The following is a 9228-nucleotide window of genomic DNA, read 5'->3' as shown; positions in this document are numbered from 1 at the left end:
CCATAGTCCAGTGTGTCTAAGAGGACCTCAACTGTAAGATGCAACATTATCGTCTGCCACTAAGAAAGAAAAACGTACTGCTAATTAAACTCTGGCCTGATGATGACAGAGACAAATCCCAACCCAGAAATGCCAAACTGTGGGGAGAAAAGTGCCTTAGATGCAGTGAAATATGGTAAATGTTTCAATAGCAATGACCCCCATGCAGGGTTCTGTTCTTGAAGCTACCACCTGAGCCCTGTGAAGACCAACACAGAAGTTCCAGTGCTGACCCTGAGCATGGATCCAAGTCTGCGTAGATCCTAAACGTTTGGAGTGGAGGGAGAGTAAGGTGGGGACCAGGTCCAGTGGGTAGGGACCAATGTGTCTGTAACAAGGAATGGTGCCACCATTTCTGAAGATTGTGATGGCATCTCTAAACTTCAGAATCCAGCATAAAGTCATGTGGCCCATTGAATTTCACAACTTGTATTCGGATAGCACTTCCCAGGTTATAACACACTTTCACAGGGTTTCTCACATTTCCTTCCACCTCGCAGCAACCCTTTAAGGCAGGCAGGTGAGGACACTGAGGTTTACGAAGTTTAAACACCTTGCCCAAGGTCACGTGGATAATTATTGTCATAGCTGGGACTTGAACACTTTCCCCTACTGCCAAGTCCAGACCTTGCTACACACCCAATTGATTCTAGAGCCTAACCCAAGCTAATTACAGGGCTTGCTAATTACAGATTCTAGTGTTAAAATAGAATTGAATTGAAATGAATTCAGCAGGTGAACATTCTGGAAGATTCCAGAAAAGTATGAACAAATATTTGCACGCCCTTGAGAGGATTGTCTAATCTCTTGTCTCCTGACTTACTCATTTGGAGGCCTCCCATTTTTTTTATTATAGAGAGCTTTTCATATAAATGAGCTACAGAACCAGTGAGAGAAAAACTCTGGGCTCCTTTGGGGTTGTATTTTGGAGCAGTTTGTTGTTTTCTTAGAGCTTGGGGAAGAGTAAGCAGTAATCAATAGTGAAATCTGCCTGAATCTCAGAGGCTCGATGAAGATGCTTTTGAAGCACATCACAGAGCTTGATTTTCTGTTATTTAGTGCCAGAAGTTATTACCTCAGCAGCAGCGCGATGTCTAATTTATACCAAATTGTTAGCTGAAATCTATTAAAGTTTATTAGCACCATCTCGGAATACAGTAACATCTCACTGGTTCTGCTCCTGTTTAAATTGACCAGCTGGTTTAACTCTATTAGCTTGGAGGCTGAGATAACTGGAGTCCGCAGGAGCCATCCACGGCACTGGGGGGGATGAATACAGATGAAGCTCGGGGTATTTGGGGTGTTAGCTGCTACCAAATTGCTGCAGCCTCCATCTCCGTCAATGCAGCCATGACCCCCGTTATTTCATTACCAGTGGAACGGGGAGCTGCTCTCGGAATTCAGAAAGCAGTTGTCAATGTGATGGAGTTTCCAGCAAGAGGGAGGCATTCCTGGAATTGTGAGGCTGACAGCCCACAACAGTGACTTGGAAGAACTTGGATTGTTTGCAAGGAGCAACTGACTTTTCAAGACATATCCCCATCACCAGCAAATCCGTGACTTCGGGGGGCACTTCCAGTTGGATTGAGGAAGCACGAAAGATCTAACATTATCACTAGAAAGGTGCTCTGGCCTTGGGTCCATCCTACCTGTCCTCAGGGTCAGGACCTCGAAGAAATCAGGCCACAAACATGTGGAAACATTTAAGTAGAGACCGAATGACCCTCTCCAGCGGGGCACAGTGTCGGTTGTTTTGCGCCGCCTGGAGCAATGGGAATACTGGCCTAAAAGTCACCCAGATCGGATGTGAAAGCTGACCTCATTGCTTACTGCTGGCACAATCTTGAAAAAGTGACCTAACCATTCTGTCTCCGTTTCCTCTTCCGTGACATGGTTTTTTGTGAAGGTTCAGCTCCACACAGCCTCGGGCACACAGTAAACATGTCATGAACATCAGGGTCCTTATCTTTGCCTCTGCTTAGCATTTTGCAGCCATTCGGTTAGTTATATTTTCATTTTGCTCCACAGTTCATCTGAGGTCCCTGACAGTCATTATCTTTATCAGGTCCAAAAGGACCCTAAAAAAGTAGGTGGAGCAGAATCTTACACAGCAGGAAGTCCTTGACTTGGAGAAAGAAAGAGGCCCACCCACTGTCACACTGCCGGTGTGGGAGGGTCCTGAGTCCCGCTCCAGTGTCCTCTGCCCCTCCCCCTGTGGGCACTATGCCACACGGCTCTGGAAGGGAGATGCGCTTCAGGAAAGAAACTCGCACCCCCAGGCCGAGGCTAGGGGAGGCCCAGAGCGGGCTGCCCCCCCACCGGCGGCAGAAACAACGCTCAGTCACCAGAAACGCCCGAGCAGCGCGGGCCAGCTGTGGGTGCTCCCTGGATGAAGGACCTGATGACCCAGTTACCTTCTCTCCGGGCCTCGGGGTGTCCGGAGTGAAAGTGGGAAGGGGACGTGATGAGCCCAGTTACCTTCTCTCCGGGCCTCGGGGTGTCTGGAGTGAAAGTGGGAAGGGGATGTGATGAACCCAGTTACCTTCTCTCCGGGCCTTGGGGTGTCCGGAGTGAAAGTGGGAAGGGGACGTGATGAGCCCAGTTACCTTCTCTCCGGGCCTCGGGGTGTCTGGAGTGAAAGTGGGAAGGGGATGTGATGAGCCCAGTTACCTTCTCTCCGGGCCTCAGGGTATCTGGAGTGAAAGTGGGAAGGGGACGTGATGAACCCAGTTACCTTCTCTCCGGGCCTTGGGGTGTCCGGAGTGAAAGTGGGAAGGGGACCTGCAGGGAGCTCTGCTGAACGCAAGGCCGGGGGAAGACGAGAGACGCGTGGCCTCCTGAGCGCAGGCCCGCTGTCGCTCATGGGCTCTCACGAAGGACTCTCTGTTCTGAATCAAAGGCGCCCAGGCCACAGGAGTGGGAAGGGACACACCTGGGCACTGGGCCATCTGTGCCCGAGGGCGCAGCTCCCCGGGGCGCCCGCCCCCACTCCACACACCCTCCGCCAGCTCTCGACACCAAGCCTCTAGCACTTGGCTCTCCTCAAGACTCTGAACTTTCTCAAGATACCGTGTCCCCGGTACATAGGACATGGCCTGACTGTAAAACTGGCTTTTGTGTATTGAGTGAATGACATCAAATAAAGCACATGGTATTTGTTCCATTTTACAGCTAAGGAAAATGCCCAGAAAATGAACCCAATGCAAGGCTTCCATTCCTTCACAAATACTAACCAAATAATTTAAAATCCATTCTATGCCCCCATGTCCTAGGTGTGGGGGGCTCTAAGATAAAGAGGGACACACAGCATCTCTGCCCTCCCGGTGGAGGAAGAAAGACCGACAGACGCCCCTAAACTGTGGCGTCATGAAGCCTAACAAGCTATGGAGACAGAGCAATGCTTAGGGGGACTTTAACCCAGGTAAATGATCCAAGGAGACCTACGGGGAAAAGTGGGGACGTAGCTGAGATCCACGGGGCAATGAGCAGCCAGCGAGGGGAGAGCTGGCTGGCGGAAGCAGCGAGTATTTTGGGCAGAGGCAAAGCCTGATTTAGAGAAGAGTTGGGGCAGCTTGAAGAACTGAAATGAAAACTCTGGGGCTGGATCGGGGCATGAGAGCAGTGAGGGGGAGCGGGTTCACAGACAGCTAGACTGGGCATGGGTAAGTAAAACTGGAACCCCAACCGAAGGGTCATAAACAAGGAAGTGACATGATTAATTGATAAGTTAAGAAGATCTCCCTCGGCTGCAAGGTGAAGAATGGATGGGGGAAGGGACAAGAGGGGAAGCAGGTTGGCAAGGTAGGAGGCCACTGTAGCTGGGACGAGAGATGATGGTGACTTACCTTGGGCTGGTTAGAGATGGAGAACCCTGAGACGAGGCTTGGCCAGAGCTGGAGCTAGTTAGGGCTGCGACCAGAACTACAGCCCAGGTCTCCTGATTGTCCAACTGAGTCCTTTAAACAGCCCGCGCTCTGGTGGTGCACAGGGCAAAGGGAGGTGACTGGCAGGGACATGGGAAGGACACTAGGAGAGTCTGTCTAGCACACTGCGCTCTAACTAGACCCCACAGCCCCTGAGGGTCCACACACATTGTTCTACCCCAAAGAAGTTTTTACTGTCACATGTAATTTCAATGACAAGCAAAAAAGGAAAAATCAGTTGGAGCATGTTGTGGATCACCTGGATGACAACCTTCTAATTGAGCTCGGCCGCGCTATTTCAGAAAAGGCCTTTGCATTTTTTATTGACTATCATGCAGCCTCCAAGTGCTGCTCCCTTTGTTCTGTGCAAAGAGAGAACGGAGAGAACCCAGTGCATAAATTCACATGAGATGATGAATTCACGCCAAGTGATGAGAAAGAGAAGAGGGACAGGAGTATTGTTGGACACTTAGGTCTCCTGCCCCAGGAGAACTTACACCAAAGCCCAAAGTATGGCCGTCTGATTTTACATTTATTTATTAACATTTTAATAAAAATAATTTAGATCTTCATTGGGGTCCATCATGGTTATTTTCCTCTAAAAAGAGTCTATATATTACTCAAGCTTGAGAAATCGTTGTCTCAACTAAACGAAAATTAAGCAACGGGCTACCTTATTCTAGACTATTTTTTTTTTTATGATGGTGTGAGGGAGAAGGGACACCGAGAGGAGGAATCATTTGTCGTTCCTGGTACAAAGCCCTGAAGATGTGAAATCTGCTGAAAGTTAGGTTTAAGAGAATGCGCTTAAGTGGAGTTAACTTATTATTGGATTCCCCCATTACGGTGGGGTATAAGTTCTACCTCTTAAGATAAAAAGCAAGTTATTATTCTCACAATCCCTTAAGAAGACGCCAGGGGCCACGTTCTAAGAACACAGTGCGTGTCCAAACCTGAACCTTGCCTTCAGTCTGGAGAGCCGTGCGCGCCGAGAGGCCTGCAGGAAGGAGACCCTCGGACCTTCACGCCCCCTCGGCCTCATGTGAGGTGCAGGTGTGGGTGGCTCCTCAGCACTCTACCTTACTTCTGTTCCCCCTCCTTTGTGTCACCTCCAGTTGGATTTTCCTAAGAGAAATGTGCCTTTATATAGCACAGATAAGCTACGTACATCATGCCAGGGCCCTAAGTAGATGGTACATGGGAACGTTAGGTTTTGGTGAAGGAGAGAAGGTCGGTGACACTGGTGCTATTTTCTATGTGGCACCCAAGGCTTTCAAGGTGAGCATGAGGACCCTGGGGCTCTGGGCTGGGTATTTTTAAAAAGAAACGGGTAGTTTTTACCCAAGATTTTCCCTAACGGGGAGCACTATTCCTTGGCTGTCTGACTAGGTCTACAGCCCCTCAAAGAGCGAGGCTGCTCCCAGGGGCAGCCAGGCCAGAAAGGTGAGGCTGGGAGCGAAGAGACGAGCGCCAGCGTCCCCACGGTGTCCCTTTCCCCTGCTCCCACCAGATTCAGAAGGATCAAAGCCAGGTGCCTTAGCCCGGGGAGCGTGCGGTTGCTACATTAGATGTCCTTCGCTCGGCTTCAGCATCGCCACTGACCTCTGCACCCCCACCTGCGAGGCCCACAGAGCGCACCCCGGCCCGCTGGTTCGGGGTAAACCCTACACAGCGCTGCGCCAAGGGCCCGCGTGTCTGGCAAGTCACCGCCGTGCGACGCAACGTGTTTGGCTCGCACGCTGCTCCTGTCGCTTCGGCGCCAGCGGTAAGCAGCCCTCCCCGGGGTCACCAGCAAGCACGCATTGTAACAACTTTCCTTTGCGGCGTGTTATCCCACTAACGTTGCGCCCCGTGACACGCAGCGCCGGCCTTCGGTGACGGACGCCAATTCACCCTGATCACCGCGCGTGCCTGGGACTTTTAGGTCCCCCGGGCCCTGGGCTGGGAAAAGAGGTGCGCAGGGTTGTTTGTGCGGGACTCGTTTATGGCAAAGGCAGCAGCAACCCCCTGAAAAATCGGTGCCTCTCTGACTGGGTGGCGGAGAGGGAGAAGGCCACCCCCCCACCCCACCCCACCCCGTGAGGCCCAGTCTCACCGATGTCCTCACCTGGGGCCTTCGTGAGACCAGCCCACGGAGGAAGCAGCAGGACCAACACTGATGCTAATGCCCCCTAAGATCATGGCCAGTTTTCAAGACCCTTCCTGTCTGTTATTCTCACAATAACCCTGTAAGGAAAATACAGAAAAAAGCTTAAGAGTATGGGATCAGAGCACCGACCGCTGGGGTTGAACCATGACTTTACCACTTGCTAGTCAAGTGGTCTTGGTTACTCAACCTTTCCGTGCCTCAGTTTCCTCACCTTTAAAATGGGCGTAGATGGAGGGATAGAGAAGTACAAACTGGTAGTTACAGAGTAGTCACAGAGATGTAAAGTCCAGCATAGCAAATACAGTCAACCATATTGTAAAAACTATGTATGTGGCCCGGTGGGTACTTGAAGTATCAAGTGACTGCTATGTGAAGTACACGATCTTCTAACCGCTATGCTGTACATCTGAAACTAATACAGAATAATGTTGAATGTAAACAGTAACTGAAAAATAATTTAAAAATTTTGAAAAGAAGAGATGGAACATATATACAATGGGATATTACTCAACTACAAAAAGATTGAAACCTTGCCATTTGCAACAACAAGGACCTAGAGGGTATTTTGCTAAGTGAAATAAGTCAGACAGAGAAAGAAAATAACACATGATCTCACTTATATGTGGAATCGAAAACAAAACAAACAAATAAACAAAACAGAAACAAACACAGACACAGAACAAACTGATGGTTGCCAGGTGGTGGTGGGGTGGAGGGGTGACAAGGGGGCAGGGATTGAGATGTGCAAATTTCCAGTTACAAAAACAGTCACAGGATGTAAATAAAGCACAGCACAGGGAATCTAGTCAATAATATTGTAATAATTACGTATGGTGCCAGGTGGGTACTACACTTATTGGGCGATCACTTCATATGTTTAATCACTATTTTGTATACTTAAAAGCAATATATTATGGTACGTCAACTATAACTGACAAATAAAAAATTATAAAAAATAAATAAAATGGGCATAGCAATCATAGTTACTACACAGGGTTGTTGGCAAGTAGAGATGTTACAGTAAAATACTTAGAACAGAGTCGGCACATGGATTGTGGTGGCTCATCAATGGCCCCCCTCTCCCTCAGGCACCTGGCGGGCCTGCCTCTTCCTGCGCTGGAGCTCAGGTGTGACCACGACTTTCCTGGGCCAAAGAGATGGAAGTGGGAGCACATGCGTCCCTGCTGAGGGGAAGCGTGCCCGCGCTGCCATGGGGCCCTGACTCCTGGGAGCACGGGCAGGCAGCCGGCCTTTGGACCACAGGCTGCTGTCCTAACCCCGTCCCAGCCCGATTCACCTGGCTGACGCGCAGAGCTGTTCAGCATCGTTATTCCCATTGTCTTTATTTTGCAGGAGAACCAAATGCTCGGCGCCAGGGCCCCAACATCGCGCCGCAATTACGTGAAGAAGGGAGCACCATGAAGCCCCGAGTCGTCAAGTGGGGACCAAGGGGCATAGAAGAGAAACAGAAACGTCCTGACTCGGGGAGAATTTACTGTACAAGTGCGAGGAACAGGCCCTACTACTTCCTGCCTGTGCCTCAGTTTCCTCATCAGTAAAATGGGAATAGATGATAAGATAGTACCTAGCACAGGGGACTGAGGGAGGGTTAGATAAGATAATGTATATAATGTGCTCATAGGAGTATCAGGAACATACTACGTAATCAATAATGTTAGCTCTATTATTACTATTATTAAGGATCATTCGTATTGTAATCTTAATGTCATCTGGTCTCATCCGTCTGTGGACGCGAGCGATTGTATTTATACAGATACATAAGCAATAAAGCCAACCTAGGGGTTTTGAATTGCCCTCGTGCTTGCTGCTTTCTTATCTTGGAGTTTGGTCCCCCGTCTGCCTTCACACAGCCGGTTCCTCCTGCTGTTCAATGCTGCCTCTACCTGGAAGCCTTCCCGGCTCACTCCCACCCGAGGCTGCTGTGAGCTCCTGCAGAGCCTGACACAATGCTTTCACAGGCCGCCTCTGCTTCCTTTACCATTGGTCAAGCCCTCTCTTTCCTCCTGAGCTGGAAGCTCCACGAGGATATCTAATCTGTCATGTTCATAACCACAGGGGCTCAATAGTCATTCATGAGGAGAAATAAACAAAAACAAGTGGATAGATGATATTAGTGGCCATTCACATAAGAAGCACATTGAGCCAACAAACATTAAATGGTATTCAGCCCCGCCACATATTAAAGAAATGCATGAAAGCAACAATAAAATATTATTTTCACCTTACAGATGGGGAAAAACCCAACATTGATAACCTTAAGTGCAGGGGAGGGTAGGACAAATAGAGCAGATTCATACTCTGTTAAAATATTGGTACAGTACTTTGGATGATAAATCAGTAGTATCTATTAAAATGTTAAATGTGACCAAATAGTTCTATTTCTAAGTTTCTAATCCACAGAAACAATAGCATGACTATATAAAGAGACATATTCAAGAATGTTCATTACTTTTTGTAACAAGAAATAACATGAAAACAATCTGCAATGTCCATTTATGAGTAATCAGCTAAGTGAAATTTGGTACTTCCATGCAATGGGATATTACATCACAAGGGAAATTTTTATTACATGATTCCTTAGAGTAGGATCCATGCCAACATCACTGGTCATTAGGGAAATGCAAATTAAAACCACAATGAGATATCACCTCATGCCTGTTGGAATGGTCATCGTCAAAAAGACAAGAGATAACAAATGCTGGTGTGGACATGGGGAAAAGAAAACCCCGTGCACTGTCAGAGGAATGTAAACAAGTGCAGCCACTATGGGAAAGAGTATGGAGGAGCCTCAGAAAATTAAAAATAGAGCTACCATATAATCCAACAATTCCACTTCTGGGACTATATGCAAAGGAATGAAAAACAAGTGATATCTCGGCTAATTGCATGACTGGGAATAAGCTACTAAACCTCTATGTGTGCCTCAGTTTCCCCATCTACAAAATGATGGTAGTAACAGTATTTACTTCAGAGGATGGGTCAGAAAATTAAATGAGTTAATATTTGTCAAGCAATTAAAATAGGACCTGCCACATACTGAGTGTTATATACATGTTTGTTAAATAAATAAATGAAAGAAAAACTTGGGGGCTTAAT

This window comes from Miniopterus schreibersii, assembly GCF_964146895.1.
Source record: "Miniopterus schreibersii genome assembly, chromosome: 18".
Lineage (NCBI taxonomy): Eukaryota > Metazoa > Chordata > Mammalia > Chiroptera > Miniopteridae > Miniopterus > Miniopterus schreibersii.
This window is presented reverse-complemented; position numbering follows the sequence as displayed.